The following is a 16,024-nucleotide window of genomic DNA, read 5'->3' on the forward strand; positions in this document are numbered from 1 at the left end:
TGGAAACAGATAAGACCATGTCTGTTCTTTCAGAAGAAGTGAACTTGAGGTCACAATTCCCATATAATGTCTATTAGAGTTACAATCAGGGCCATCACAGACCTTGAAGGGGGAGGTGAACATAAACACGAGCCACCTTCTGGCTGATCCCATGCTCAAGGGAAAATGAAACTGAAAGTGAATAAAGAAAAATAATTGTATTTCAGTTAATAGAAAAATACATGTGATTGCATATAAAGGGCACAGTATATGCCACAGCAGTTATTCTAGACTTTTATTAAAGGTGACAGTAAGACCCTTTGAACCATGCTAAAATGTTTTTTGTGGGATAAACATAACTAAAGTTATTAATGAAAATTTGATTTGGGCGTTCCCTTGATTCTGAGAGATTAGAAAGTTGGTGTGAGGGTGAAGGAAATAAGTAAAATGGGAACTACGAACTGGCATATTTTTCACTGATACAGCTCCTGAGTACATGAAGAAAAAACATATCCCTGCATGGGATGGGTGTGCATACTTGAGATTAGCATCATTTGATTTGCCTTAAAATTTAGTTCTTAAAAATATATTCATACATGTAAAGATTTGAAACATTAGGGTACTTGCCATGTTGATAGATTTTTAGATTTTTGAACCTGCCGAGCCCAACTCTCAGTTTGGGATGACAAAGCTGTATCCTCCCACAGCTGTCCTAACTCACACCCCTCATCTCCTTCTCCTATTAGGACACAGATGGGAGGTGGGTGGAGAAAACCAACCAATCCCTTTGGCAGGAATCGTGACAAGTTTTGATGTCATTTGCCCTAAATGTAGACCAGTTTGCATTAGAACTGGCCTTTTCATTTATTCCGGGAGGCAACCTGCTGCTGTACTCTTGCGTGAAACATCCAAGTAGAGAGGCCCCAAACCATGCATTGAAGACAGGAACCAGGAGACATAGAAGTTGACTGGGACACCTTGAGGAATTCACAGGAGACTATCCTTAACTGACACCCTTGCTGTCCCAGAGGTGCCCTGCTGTTCCCTGATGCTCATTACAAGTCCTCTCCCATAAGTAAAACCATCCCCAAAGCCATAGATTGTGCAGGCTCTGAATGTTCAAGCATTGTTTTAGTTATTTCCCCATAGCACAATATCCTGTTTGTCTGTGTAGATCCTTAGAATATTTAATTAAAGTAAATCAATTACTTCCCCTATAGAAATTACGGGATGTGTTTTGTTGGCATTCGAAACCAACAAGCTCTTCCAAGTGTGTTTTGAGCCAGTATAGGCATAAAGATGTGTCAAAAGAATTAATCCCAAAACCGTGTTTCCACATGAGTGTGAAGGGTGCAAAATGAAATTGCCCCTTTTTCCCATTGTGCTCTTACCAAAACCACAAAGCCATGACTGTTCTTTTTAGGTGTGGCAAAACACATTTTCCCATTGCTTTTCTTTCCCTCATATTGCATCTGGTATAATCAGTAGAAAGACGATTTTTCCCCTTCACTGCCTTTTTCCAAAGAAGGCATTTTAACAGAATCCCAAAACGAATTTCCCATTGTGTTCCCACTCTCTGCCACTGGCCTTCAATTCAGAGGGATCAGTCTAATTTAGGTTTGGAGTGTGGGGGTTGCTGGGAGAAAAGTAATATAACCAAATCAGCAATCATTGTGTGTCTTGAATTATTTTTTTAATTGTTATTTTTCTGTATTGGTTGTGCCTTTACGGGAGTCATTTTTGTTCTTGTGTTGCCACAGCACTTGTGGCTGATATTAGTCTAGTTGTCAAATTTGGTTTACATAAATGAATAGATATATATTCTTACTACATACCGGCCTGGTTCCTAGTCCATTGTGGCACCAGGTATTTGTTGGGGTTGGGTGTGAGATGGGTTGGAGGCATTACCAAATAGAACTTGAATCCAAATCGTAGTGATTTGTTGTGCACCACATTAATTGGGGGGAAAGGAACTCCCTGAGTTGAATGTGTCAGCGTAATAAACCACAATACCTGTCACACCTGATGAAGATACCAGAGTTGTCTGTTCCATGAAGGTCTCTTCCAAACAGGTTTCCCCAGCTCATCCAGGACCATCAAGGATAACATTGGCTCTCGTCCCTGCACTCTCTGATTTCTGCAATCACTCTTTTGACGCTGGATCTTTCCCTTCCTCCCTGAAACACTCCCTTGTGTGCCCACTCCTGAAAAACCTTCAGCTGACACTACCTGCCCTGCCAAATACTGCCATATTTCTAAAACCCCCTTCCTGGCGAAGCTGCTGGGGAAGCTGGCATTGCCCCAATTCAACTCACACACCAGACTTGTTGCTGGTCTCCATGACCATCAATCTGGATTCTGAGCATCCAGAGGCACAGAAGCTGCTTTTCTGAATACCTGTGAAGAACTCCTTGCATATCTGGACTCCAACTCCCCAGCTGTCCTCATTCTTCTCAATCTCTCCTCTGACTTTGACACAGTCAACCATTCCATCCTCATACAAAGGCTCCACTATACCCTTGGTATCGCGGAATGGACACTGGACTGGCTGACATCCTTCCTTACTGGCGGCTCCTCCCAAGTCATCTTGGGCATCTTCTCCTCTCCTACTTCCACCTCCACATTTGGTGTCCCCCAGGGTTCTATCCTCTCCTCTTGGCTCTTTAAGATCTACCTTGCTCTGCTTGCATGCCTGATCTCCTCCTTCTCATCAAACTTCCAGTATTACGCAGACGACATGCAGATCTTTTTCAAATTTCCTGCTAAACCTCTTGCACTCTCCATCATCCCTGACTGCCTATCTGCCGTCCCTTCCTGGTGCACCTCCAATGATCTCTGCCTCAACACCTGGAAAAATAAGGTCCTTCCCATCAGGACCCCTTCTCCCTCCTTCTTCCCTTTACTCTGGCCTGCCTCCTTGGGCTCTCCACCTGCTTCTTCTTCTGAAGCCAGAAACCATGGAGTCATCTTCGACTTCTCTCTCTCCTTAATCCATCACACTCAGGACATTGCCAATAAGTCCCACTTTCAGCTATTCCTTCTCAAAGGAATTCTACCTTTTGATATGATACATGATATGATATGATACTTTATTTGTATAGCACATATACACAATGTGTTTCAAAGCGCTTCAAGGTAAGGGAGGGAACAAGGAAAAAATACAAACAGTGAACATTCTTACATGGCCTTGAACAATAAGAATGTGAAATTAAGTATTGTACTCGGCCTGGCGACATTTCAGATAGTGCAAGAACTAAGACACAGAAAGGAAGGGAGGAGGTGCGTGGGAAGGGAATGGGAACAGACAGGCAACTAACATACTAGGTCTGACCAGATTTCTTATAGAGCCAGAAGATTACAAGAGGACAGGGTGAAAGGGAGGAGAAGGAAGGAGAGGGACAAAACAAGCGACTATCGTACTAGGCCTGGCGACATTTCAGATAGTGCTGGAGAGGGAGGGGGAGAAAGAAAAACAAGAAGGAGGGGGAGGAGACAAACAATGTAGTTGTCATACTATGTCCGAGGACAATTCTGATAGAGTAAATACATAGAGTAAGAAAGGGAGGCTTAATATTACCGAGCTATGGTTCTCTCTAGGCTTGACTATTGCAATAGCCTCCTCCTGAATCTACCAGCTTCCACTCTGGGACCCCTCCAGCTAATCCAGAATAGGGCAGCAAGGCGTATCCTTGGCCTTAAGCCCAGGGACTGCATCTCTCCTGCCCTAAAAAGTCTTCACTGGTTAATGGCTGCTGCACGGATTAAATTAAAATCCCTCTGCATCATCCACAAGGCTGTCTGGGCCCAGGGACCACACTATATTCAACTTTATCTTACTAAATGCTCTCCCTCTAGACCACTACGTTCCTCTGGCACCAACTCTTTGTGTGTAAAGCATTTTGCTAAACAGCGGGTAGGTAGTCATTCACTTTCCTCTGGGCCTTGAGCAGGACTTTCTTATATTCCGGAAGCTCCTCAAGACTTTCCTCTTTACCTCCTACAATCCCACAGTTGCTGCGATTGGTGTCCGGGGCCCTTATTCATCCTCAGGCCCCTTAACATCCCACACCCAATCCGCCCAGCTCCTGTCTACCCTCAGCACTTGCCCTGGCACATGCTATACCCTGGAGATTCACACTTACTTCTAACCCAGCCCCGCGTGTAGCAGTCAACAACAAAAGCACTTCATCTGTGGCTCTCCCATGAGCTCAGACTGCCCAGCACTTACACCTTCTGACCTCTTCCTTGCTGCACTTGCATGTTCTGAATACTCACAAGGGCCTCTTCCTTTTCCCATCTGCTCCTCCCTCCCGCACCCCCCCCACTCGCACTGTGGGCACTTTGAAACAGTATTTTACTTGCTGTATAAGCATCTAACAAGCAAACTATAAAATTTAAATAAAAAAAAACCTCATTGTTGTTTGCGCTGCAGGTTACTTTACCCCTTTCAATCCATGAATCAGCCAAACAGCGCTAAACTTTTAGCACGATCAAGTAGGCGCATAGTTTTTTTGGCGCATAGTAGTTTGTGCAGACTTAGCACTTTTTCTATGAATTTGGCCCATGGTGTTCTGGCTTTCAATCGCTTTCATTGTCCTGGAACTCCAGAAACTTAGACAAAATGACAGTGCTTTCGACCAGCAGGCAAGCATCCAACCCAAGGATTTACTTGTAAATATTTTATTTTATTGTATATCAATTTATTATGTAGGACGACCATGGCACACTTGGAACAAAACACTGTACAAATGTAGGTGCACATATAATATACAATATGATAAACACCACATATTGATCAAAAGAAATATGCAACTAAAAAAACATAGTTCCAAATCCAAGCTTCCAATATTTTTCGAAATCTCAGAAAGTGAGGAGTTAAACATTAACAGGGAGAAAGCGAGTTCCAGTGAGCTACAGATGCACCAGAAAAAGAACTCTTAAGAGAAGGAGATGGAGGAAATCTAGAGAGTATTACAATAGACCAAAGGAAGGTATACATTTTCAATTCCAAACCCCCTCATAGATTAGTCAGAGAATCTCTTGGCTAAATCATCGATCTATTAGCCACACAATTTTACATAATTTATACTCAATTTTATTACATACAAAATGTATTATAATCACACATCATGAAAAGCATAAAACACTCAAATTCATGCACTAACTCACAAATACTCAGCAGTGTGTGTAATTACAAAATAATGCACACACCCACAGTGGGCATCATTTTAGTCCAGTATCATCCTGAACTGGTTAACTCTTGCGTGAGTCGTGTTAATGTGGTATAGCAGACTCACGCCAGTGTTAACCAGTTGATGATGATACTGGACCAAAATGATGCCCACTGTGGGTGTTTGTATAATTGTGTAATTGCATACATTGGTGAGTTTTGCGATTATGATGATTCATATAATGATTCAGCAGACAAGGGCAACACAGAAGGTGCTCCACAAACAGCAGCATCAGAAAGCCAAGATATGTGCCAGAATTTAAATAGGAAACAGAACAAAAAGGACATTTTAGACGTATTGAGTTTAGTGAAATATAGGATACCCACCGCTCAATCCTCTGAAGCATTCCCGGCGACGACCGATGTCACCCTCTGAAGAACCCCCCAGCTAAATCTTGCTGTGTCTTCTCTATTCTGGTGCCTGGGTTTCCCCCAGCCAGCAGCCAGATCCCCGAGTGGCTCCTTATGCAGAGTGACCAGTGTGGGAAGCAAGATTTTGTTTGAAAGTATGTTTGGTAAAGAAATGAAAAAAGTAATTCATGCCTTCAACTCGAAACTGTGTGACTTCTGTACCCTGGCCACAGCTCTGCTGTTTGAAGCTTTAATATCTGCCTAGCAGGAGGAACAGCTCGATTGTCTACGGCTGAGACTGGAAGATCTGTCTAAGGTTTCATTTTCCCACCCTGTCTCACCAACACAAGTATGTTCTCAGTCTTGATCGAAAATACAGATTATGCTGGCAGGGTGCCGTGTACAAAAATGAAAACAAGTGCAAAGTTGGGGAGAAATTACATGATGCACACATTTTAAATAATGATGGACCAGGTCAAATCGCACACTCACTTTAATTTGTTTAGTATCTTTAACGGCCATGCAAGTTTAGGTAATCTATTGTGAAAATGGTGTGCACCAAGAAACTACCTTCTATCCTAATGTCTGCTGAGATGCAAGGCTTGCTTGTCAGTCTGGGTTGGAATGGCATTTGAAAGTTGTTGCTAACATCGAAATAAATTACGTGTATGTCACGTCAGACCATGTCTCCCTGTGCAAGGGGGTTATTGTGATTGTTCGTGCGTGCTTAAGCAACAGATAACATGTCACCACAATGCTGGATGGTATACATAATCACTCGTTTATTTTTGTACCATTAATTGGCGATGATGTCGAGAGGAAGACAGCGGCACTTCCCAAATGGGTGCACTTCATCTGAACTGACATGAGACGGTCCATCTTTTATCCAAATGAGGGGTGTGATGTGGTTAACAAAGAATGTTGGCTTAGGCGAGGGGATTTCGTAGTGGGGTAGCAAAAAAATCAAAGAAAAGTCGCATTGAAATTGGGAGGTACAGTGCAATGCCAATGTGGAGAGAATTTCCAATAGGGTGAAAGATCAATTATTGGGTTATGGTGTTACTTCTTTCTTGACTATCCAATGTGTCAGGGTTGCTGTTTTGGTGTGGGATTAGAACTCATGTATCATTTGGATGTATTGTTTAAAACATGCATGAATAGGAAATTATGGGCGGTGGCAATTAAAGTCTGACAGCTGGAGGGGGTGTACCTTGAATGTTAGCACCGTCCCCAACGGCCCTTGGAACTATAGAAAGCGTCCGTCTAGGGGTTGACGAGAGACAACACGTTCGAAGGCACTTGCCCGAGTTTCCAAAGCAGGGGGGTGGGTGTTTACTCCGTGGAGAACCCTTCACCTACGGTGCAGCACAAGGGCAGCCACCTTTGTCTCCATCCCTACACTGAACCGGGAGGGCGCTGCTTCCTGTGCCCATACAAGGGCATCCAGAGGGGGGCTGCCGGCGGGGAGGAAGAAGCAGAGCCACCCTCGGGCAGCTGTGTGAGAGCGCGCGCGCCTGATAGAGCCCAACCTGCGGCAGGTGCATCCCCGGCAGAGAGCGGCGCGCGCGCACGCGCGCGCTCCAACCGGACAGCGGCATCCAGAGGCAGCAACAGGCTGCTCCAGAAGTGCACACACTAGCAACCCTTGAGCACCAGCAGCAGCAGCAACCGCGCAGCCAGTGGCGGCTCCCCGGCAACGAGCAGCCTCAGCAACGGCAGAGCGCTCTCCCCCACCCCGAGCAAAGTGTGCGCAGAGCCAGAGCAGGGCACCCGGTGGACAGGAGGCAGAGAAGCAGCCTGCGCAGGTAAGGCACCTGCTTCGGTTCACGCGGCCCGCCCGGGGGGAGGGCGCGGGGGGGGCTGCGTCAGGGTCTGGCTATTGACAGCGAGCGCGAGGGCGGCCGGGTTACCTGAGGGGGAGCGGGCGCCTGGCGGGTTTCCTTGGCGACCACGTCGTCGGCCCTGACCTTTCCGCGCGCAGCCCTAAACTCGCGCTCGGCGACCCAGGGTTGCTGGGAGCGGCGCTTGTTTCCCGTGTGTTCAAGTGCCGCCGTCCCTCACGTGCTCCGTGTCGGCGCTCTGAAAAGTGCGCACCATGCCGGCGGGGGTCTGTAAAGGCAACCCCGGCTTCTTTTTGGGGGAGATGCAGTGGTCAGTTTTGAGAGGATCTCTGCTCTGAACCAGCTGCTTCAAGCCCACGGCAATGCCCACCTGGCCACCTACTGACGTGTTTTACATTTGAGTTTTCATTTGTTGTCTTCATGCCGGTTTCATTTTTGCGCGCGGATGCTTCCGTGGGTGTGACTTTAGCCCGCAAGTATCCTGTCAGGTTAATACGGGGTTGTGCCATTCGTTATATGTACACTGCAGGCGCACAGTCGCCTAAAACACTTAGAGGGGCGCCCGTGAAGGCAATGCAGCTAACATCAGACACGTGCATGTGAGTAGTAGCCAGCCCACTTGTGGTGCACATTTAATTCACTATCCTGCGTTGTTGGCTGTGGATAGCCTGCCAGCTCCACGTGAGCATGTGGTGCTTGTGTGTACGGGCGCTGCGTTGGCTCAGGTAAACGAATGTATGCGTCGGAAAGAATGAGCCAAATGCCCTCGAGTTCTGTGGGCACGGGCCAAGTTACATGCTCTATCTATTGGAAATAAATAGCTGCATTTCTCTTTTCTGCCACCCGCATCACCCTCTATCACTCAGAAGTATTCCAGAATGCCCCTTTGTTTCAGGATGTCTGTAGGTCTCTTGTGAGAGCACTCACTGGAAAAGTCCTCTAAAGTGCACGCCAGGCTGTCAGCTCATGAACCCTAAAGCAGCATTTGCCCCGCTGAGTAATTTGCAACAGGAGTGTGCACTAACTCGCAGGTGAACGGACGTGTGCAAGTATTATCGAGGGGTTGTTGTCGGATACAATTAGGGAGTGGAGGGCGGAGGGGGGGGGGGGCTTGGAAGCTGGGCGCAGCGTTGGGCATTCCGCTGGCTGGCAGGGGCACGAGACCCTGGCAGCAGAGTGTGCAGCAAAGGCGTGCAGCTATAGGGTGTAGAACCCAATAGGGCAGTGGGTCCAAGGTGAACAGCCGCTGAGATGATTTAATTCACTATGACAGACACAAGAGGAAGAGGCGGTTTAAAAACCACGGGGATGGGTGTGGGGGGTGCTGGTCTATCACCACAGGCAGCGCACAGTCAGGCAGACTGCCTTGCTTCCAGCATCAATGTTAGAGTGCGCATACATGCGCGCGTGAAGTGTGATGGTGTGTAAGTAATCGGTCGTGCTGATGGCGCTCGTTCCGGCACTGGTGTGTTCGTAACTCCTCTTTACTGATCCCCACACAATCAGTGCGCACCCCGCATTCCCAGATGTCGGAGACTGGCTGTACATTTTGGTTCGTTGTCACCGCGCATGTGTGCCAGCAAGAGATTCGAGAGCCACGCCAAATCCCGAACTAGCGATCTCTATGGTGCCACGATTTCGGGTCCAGGTCGCTTGTGATGCGCACCAGTGCTTCAAAGTGAACCCACACGTACATAATATAGACTGGTAAAAACAAGCTTCAGACAAGCAATCTCGCCCCAGAAAACCACTTTGCCCTGGAACAAACACGAATCAGACTGCGTTTGCACTATGCTTGTGCGAAACGTGTTTAAGACATTTCGCTTCGAGTTATGCTGCACACACAGCAAACAAATTAGCCTGCTTCCCGTGTGCCCCAGTGAAAAATGTTTTAGATAATACAGCTTGGGACAAAACCTCTTTGCACCATTTCCTATCGTAGCACAACATTGCTGCCACATTCTTTTGTTTCATGTATGTGTGCAAGGGCAACGTTGAGCTGATCTGGCCCTTGGTTACAGTAACCTGGGCGAGATCTCCTGCTATAAAGGCGCAGTCGCGGTGACCTTTCTCTCTTTAATGCGCGCATATATGAGCACTTCTCATGTGATGAAATCCATCGCCCCTGTCACAGGGATTGCCCAAACGAACAGTTCCTTCTTGTTATTCGAATGCCGGGGGTTGTATTGGTGAATGTTGGGGCTACTGCTTTGTCACAAACAGCAGCAACACGTGTCGCTCCTATGCAGGCCCCTCCGACCTGCTGCATTTTCCCATGCACCGAGTATGCCTTTATGCGATACGAATGCCCAATAACAGGGCTTTGTGTCTTTATGTTCTAGGATGGGGTGCGCCTTTTCAGACTTAACGCCTGGCCGCTAACCCATAGGGACCCTCCCTGCGGACGCAGCCTGGCCACGGCGCGCGGGGGCTGCCATTGTTCCGCCACCAATAGAGGCGCTAATGAGGCACCTTCAAAGAAATACTGAGAGGAGGGAGCAGCGTGTGGGGACCAGGATTTGCGGGTTGCTTATGATTCATCAAAACCGAGTAAAAAGGACCAGGCGGATTTTGACGCTTCTAAAAACCACTTTTTTTTAAATCTGAGGTTTTGTTCACCCTAGTAGTGCAGTACGCTTTTTTCCACTTTTTTTTTAAATCTGAGGTTTTGTTCACCCTAGTAGTGCAGTACACTTTTTTTTATTTTCAAACCTACTTTGCGTAGCAACTTTTTTGTGTCCCGTATTTCACTGATCAAATAGTCAGAGAGGTTGCTTTTTGCAGATAGCGCCTTCGTCAAGCAGTGAAAGACAGATGGCGGCTGCCCAGGGTCAGATTGACTTGTTCGCGATCCCTTCATTAGGAGGCGGACTCCAGCCCCGGCGGTAGAGAGAATGTCACGGCAATGACATTTGGCACATAAAAAAACACGCCGACTGAAGCGACTGCACCTAAGAAGTAATTGCCTTTATCAAGTCTGGCAGTGACATGAAACATCTCATACATTGTGTGCTGGTTTATTTGGGGGTAACTAATAGTGAGAGATGGGATAGATTTGGTGCAGGGTTAGTCTTTCGCCAGTTTTGTCACTGGTTTGTATGTGAACCTACTCAGGTTCACATGAAGAGGGACAATATTGAAAAAGTCGTACATTTTATCGTTTCTTTCTTTACTACCTGTTCTTTGTCAAGCGATCGATACATGTACCAGCTCTGCATACTATTTGGGAGGTCTTAACAAACACAAATTCTTCATTAATAGCTCTTGCTGGGTTCCCTATTTACAGCAGCAGTTCCAGTGCTCCAATTACCTGTGCCATTTCTGGATAATAAGTTATGTCCAGGACCTTGGGATTCGCCAGTGGTGTCACCTCAGTTTCTGCGGTGATGGCCACAGGAGACCAAAGGCAGCAGAGTCCCTAATATTTTTACCATAGAAGCATGGCCATTCCTACTGATTGCTATTTGTCAGCCAAGTGCTAATAAAGTTGAAACCGGAGTAAACGGGCAACAGGGTGACAACATGGCTGGATGCTGCACATCCTGAGGGGGGTGAAGGCCTGAGGGTGCCAACCAGTGCACGTTCAGTGTCCTGAATTAAAGAAGTATTATGCTTTGTCATAAGACTGCCAAGATGAAGGCACCCTTATGGCGAGGCCTACTTCAACTGAAAAGTTTGTCAGGACCTTACAACGCCCCTGCTCCCCCATATGCATTTGATGCATAACAGTCGATAGGCACATATATAAATCCAGACAATAAACAATTACCCAAACAGATAATACAGACATAGCATCTTGGCTTGGGATTAAAAGGGCACAATCATCCTATTGTGATTGAGTTCAGGGTAAAATGTATGTAGTCCATGCTCGACACCAGTTATCACCCACCGCCAAGCCCATGGTCCACCTGGCACGAGGTCCAGGGAGTTATTGCAGTATTGAAGTGGCAAAGGAAACTCCTCCTACAGACTGGGTTGTGAACTAGTCCCAAGCCACCCACCTGAACATGTCTGTCATGTGTACTCTGTGCCTCAGCGTTGGCGCTTGCTCAACGTGTCAAACTATAATAGGGTGCCAAATGAAATCTTACCCGACACCAACAGAGTTGGTTTGCTGGCCTTGTCTTGCAATAGTGGGCAACTAAAGTAGAGTTAACCAGACTCTAGTGTAGTTGGTGACACCAGGTGCCACAACTGCTCCTGCCTGCCTCCTAACTGGTTATGACAATTCTTACACCGCAGAACCATCGCTAACTCTAAGGAAGTTAGGAGGTAGAAGCTGCCCCTGCCTTGCCACACTCGGAGGCATGATGGTGACCTTGAACAGGGACCTTGAACAGGGCTGGTCATACTACTATGACATCACCTTGGTGAGCCTGGCAACATTACTATGGCACAACACGTCACCTGAACCCTCTGTGCCCCACAGCACTGCACCCAGGATGCGGTCTGCTGAACGCAGTTCTTTCGGTCCCTTTCTTTCACACAAGTTCCTCCTTCTAGAAGCTTCCTACATGCTGCCACTGTCAACAGTTTTCTTGGCTGCCGGCAGTTTTAGGCCATTTACGAATGGACGAGAGTTCATCCTTTCAAGACAAAGCACCATCTCATTTGGCTGTCAAAGTCAAGGGGCCAAGAGCTGAATCAACATGGTGGCTCCATTACTGTTTCGTCACTCCCGTGGGAACAAGTTAAGGGTTCATGGAAGTGGATGGAGTGCCCCCATTATTTTTATGGAGTGCCCTAAGCTTCCTCTCTAGGCCAGCAAAGGGGGGACGGAATAGTGTCCTAATTAAGTGTAGGTTTGTGTAGTCGAGCACCCTAAGTAGGGCCTCATTGGAGTTTCACTAGTTAAAATTCTGTCACTGGTTGTTTGGAACCACATTTATTTGCACCTATGCATCTCAAAGCCAAAAATCCACAGCGCCCAGCTAGATGGCCAATATTTACAGTCATTCAAGAAAACAACAACCAAATTCACATACATTCTTGAAATCTGACTACTCCATTTCCAGGCTGATGATTTGTTTAATGGGTAAAAACATACTTGTTCTATTCAACTGCGGGAAATAGGAAACTTGCGTGCCAAACTGCCTGCAAAATCCTGTTTGTCGATTCATTGAATCGAATGTGCAGGACTTTTACAGGATTTACGTGGATTTAGCGAAGGCTCGGCACGTCTCTGCGAGCCGTCGAGTGTCTTCTGCATGGGCGTGGCTTGCACAGAGGGCTCGAAAGGGGGAGGAACACAGAAAATGGGGAAGAGCATTCGAAAAAGTGGGGTTTACGAGGGGTGGCCTGCAGGCACTTCCTCGCACGCCCACAACTGTGCCAAACGACACATATTCATGGAACCCTCTGCACAGCCTCTCGGCAGAGAAATGGCTACGCAAATCACTCGATCTCTACACCACCCAAAGGCATGCATAAAGACAACTGCGCATAGGAATTGCAGCTTGTAGGTGGTTTTGCATGTTGGATTTAGGGGTTTGTGTACACAACTGGGGTTCCAATCTAACTTAGGGGTGCACATACACAGTGTACACAACTGGGGTTCCAATCTAACTTAGGGGTGCACATACACAGTGTAGCGGGTTGCAGGAATAGTTTACGGGGGTTCCCACGCAGATTTTCAGAGTTTTACCTAAGTTACAAAGTATCATAAGAATGTTGTCGGGGTGCCGGCAACAGCTACGGGGGACCCTGTGCATGGTCCCTGAGATGCAGGTCTGCTTGCGTGGGAACCCACCCACTGTTTGTAGGGTGCGTGTATTCGCTCACACGTGAGCACGCAAAGGTAGCTGTTCTGGCTGTTTATATTTTCAGTGGGGGCGTATCAGGGGAATTCACGGCACGACTTGTGAATATGGTTACTTTGCGTAGTATATTCCATGAATATGCGGGGCGCGCATTTTTCATTCTGCATGCAGGCTCCTGCAGTGTCATTGGCGTGCAGCAATTGAGGGAGAAATGCACACTTTTCCATGAATCGGGCCATTAATCTCATCATGCATAACAAGCTTTATTCTTATGTCAAACAATAACTACAAGCAGGTTACTGCAGTAAAGACTGGTTTGAAATGAATGTTTAAGCACGAGAATTTACAGAAATCTTACATTGTCTTTTGTCAGGTCGCAGATGTAAAGTCAGGCATTGATTTTAAGGCCGGGTTACTTTGCATTCTTGTTCTTGTAGACCAATATGCATAAACATAAGCTAACACTACGAGTAGATTACAGGAATGCAACATGACATGAGCCAAAGTCCAGGATGGGAAGAGCATCACTTCCCCTCGTATTTTGTTGATAAGTACGTGTGAATGAGCAAGGAGTGGACATGGGAATGGAAAGTAGACAGTAGTATATCTAAATGACTAGGTTTATTGCAATTTAGCATTTTGTTCTCAGCGGTTATTTTCCATTCAGAATACTAATGTGTGGCAGAAGAGAAAACATGTGCTACTTACAGCCAATCAAGAAAATTCACCCTTACGGGCCAGATACTCCCCAATTTACTAAATTGGACTGGTATTGGCTTGCTGTGACTTCACATTCTCTGAGAAGCCTGCCTGCTTCCTCTGTGCATTCGTACACTGGCCCTCAGGTAGTTGAACTTGTAGTTTGGCAGTGCAGGAAAAAACAGGCTCATTCTGTTGCTATTACTTTTTAGGTGGTAACGGAATTACATCCATTTTCACTGGCCTGACCAAACTGCAAGGTTTACGTTAATGAGGACGATTTCCTCCCAGCAGCATTCTGGAGGTAAACCCGTGATTTAAAGCACGTTTTTGGTAGAATTACTGTGGCAAGATTACCACCCATGGCAATTCTGCCAAAATCCTCATGGAGTCCTATGGACTCCGAAAATGGGGATTAAAACCGTGCTTAACAGGGAATTGAAATGCGATTAGTTGGGCACACTTCGTCCTTGCTGTAAAATCGAATTCTATCTTGATCTGAAATGATATGGTATTTATAACGCGCCTATACACAAGTGTTTCAAGGCGCGACGAGGCGGGAGGGGGAAAAACAAGGGGAGACATACAACAATCCTACTAGGCCAGCTGTCATTCAGATCGCGCAAGTGCAAGGGAGGAGGGGAAAGGGAGAAGTTCAAGGGAAAGGGAGAGGGGAAAGTGCAGTACATGGTAATAGCATACAGGAAAATAACAAGGGCCAGCTAGTGGCAGCGCGAGTAAGTGCAGATAAGTGCTGGGAAGGAGGGGCTGTAGGGATACAAACACAGTCCCGTAGTGCAGGGGGTACCAGGGGGTGCCAGGGAGGCAGCGCAGGGGAGAGTGGCTGGGCCAAGGACAGAGAAGGTGAGTGGCCCAGTTGCAGATTCGGTGCAGTTTAGTAACTTTAGCAGGGGGAGAGAAAAGCGGAGGCGAAGAGGAAGGTTTTGAGGTGCTTCCGGAACCGGAGATGGTTCTCCTCAAGTTTCAGGGGCGCAGGAAGGCTGTTCCAGAGGGAGGCCCCTGCAGCGGAGAGCGATCTGCCACCAACTCGTTGTTTGGAAAAGCGGCTGACCTTGAGGGAGTTGGAGGCGGATGAGCGAAGAGCTCGAGAAGGAAGATGTTTTGGAAGAGGGAGTTGAAGGTATTTTGGCCCAAGGCCCCAGAAGGCCTTGTGGACAATGCAGAGGGTTTTGAACTTGATCCTCGCAGCCACTGGGAGCCAGTGTAGTGATTTCAGTCCTGGAGAGATACCGTCCATGGGCTTGAGGCCAAGGACAAGTCTCGCAGTTCTGTTCTGGATATCTTAATATCTTATCAAAATTACTTTTGGTCCTCGGAACACACCGGTAAAGAGACTCTAGGCACTAGAGTGTGGAAAACAATAGCAACAAAAATCGTAAAGTTACCTTCGGAATAACCACGTGTTCTCGTATTGCCCTATTATAGGGCTGCAAATGTTCATTTTTATTCATAACCATTCCTGTTTAAATTTCACATTTTCTCTTATGTTTTTATAAACAAATGAAACATTGATTTTTATAAAACACATGTATTATGTGAAGAAGTGCTGGTATGTGGGTTTATGGTGGCAATGTATTTCGGACTGGGTCCGTCATCAGGGCTCAACCCGTATTACATATGTTCATAATTTCATACAATACTGTACAATCAAAAATAAAAGTAAAATATTTTTTTTGACTGTACAATATTGTATGAAATTAGGATCAATGTTTCACATGGTTATGAAAGCATAAGATAAAATGCAAAATTTGAACAGGAATGTTTATGAATAGATATTAACATGTGCAGCCCTATAATGGGGCAATTTGAGAACACGTGGTAACTTTGGGATGTTTCGCAATTAAAACAGCCCTACCACTTCTTGTAATCGGGTGGTAAACCCACAGTACCAAGTTGCAGTAATGAGGAGCACATTTGGTGGTGAAATTATCATTACATTGCAATGAGGCTAACTGTACGGTAAATAGTCCTACCACTTCTTTTAGAACTTGTGCCCCTATCCTCTGTCCCTCAAAAAGGAGCAGAGACAGGCAGCGAACAGCAGTGAGGCTAACCAGCCACTCAAGCGAAGCTCCTTATTTCTCAATGCTGTCAACGTGTCATCATCCACGACCATGGAACACACCCTTAAAATCGGAACGATG

General features: G+C 46.5%; 1 protein-coding gene across 1 annotated transcript in view; it reads left to right on the plus strand.

Moving 5' to 3' along the window:
• The first annotated feature begins 7,092 nt into the window (after positions 1-7,092).
• The window catches only part of BAIAP3 (BAI1 associated protein 3), a 2,154,334-nt gene continuing 2,145,402 nt past the window's right edge, over positions 7,093-16,024 (plus strand). Inside the window, exon 1 of the mRNA XM_069647200.1 lies at positions 7,093-7,365. The gene's annotated coding sequence lies outside the window, so the exon portion shown is untranslated. The remainder of the gene's footprint in view (positions 7,366-16,024) is intronic.

The sequence above is a fragment of the Ambystoma mexicanum genome, chromosome 2q (assembly GCF_040938575.1).
Source record: "Ambystoma mexicanum isolate Mex_15411 chromosome 2q, UKY_AmexF1_1, whole genome shotgun sequence".
NCBI lineage: Eukaryota > Metazoa > Chordata > Amphibia > Caudata > Ambystomatidae > Ambystoma > Ambystoma mexicanum.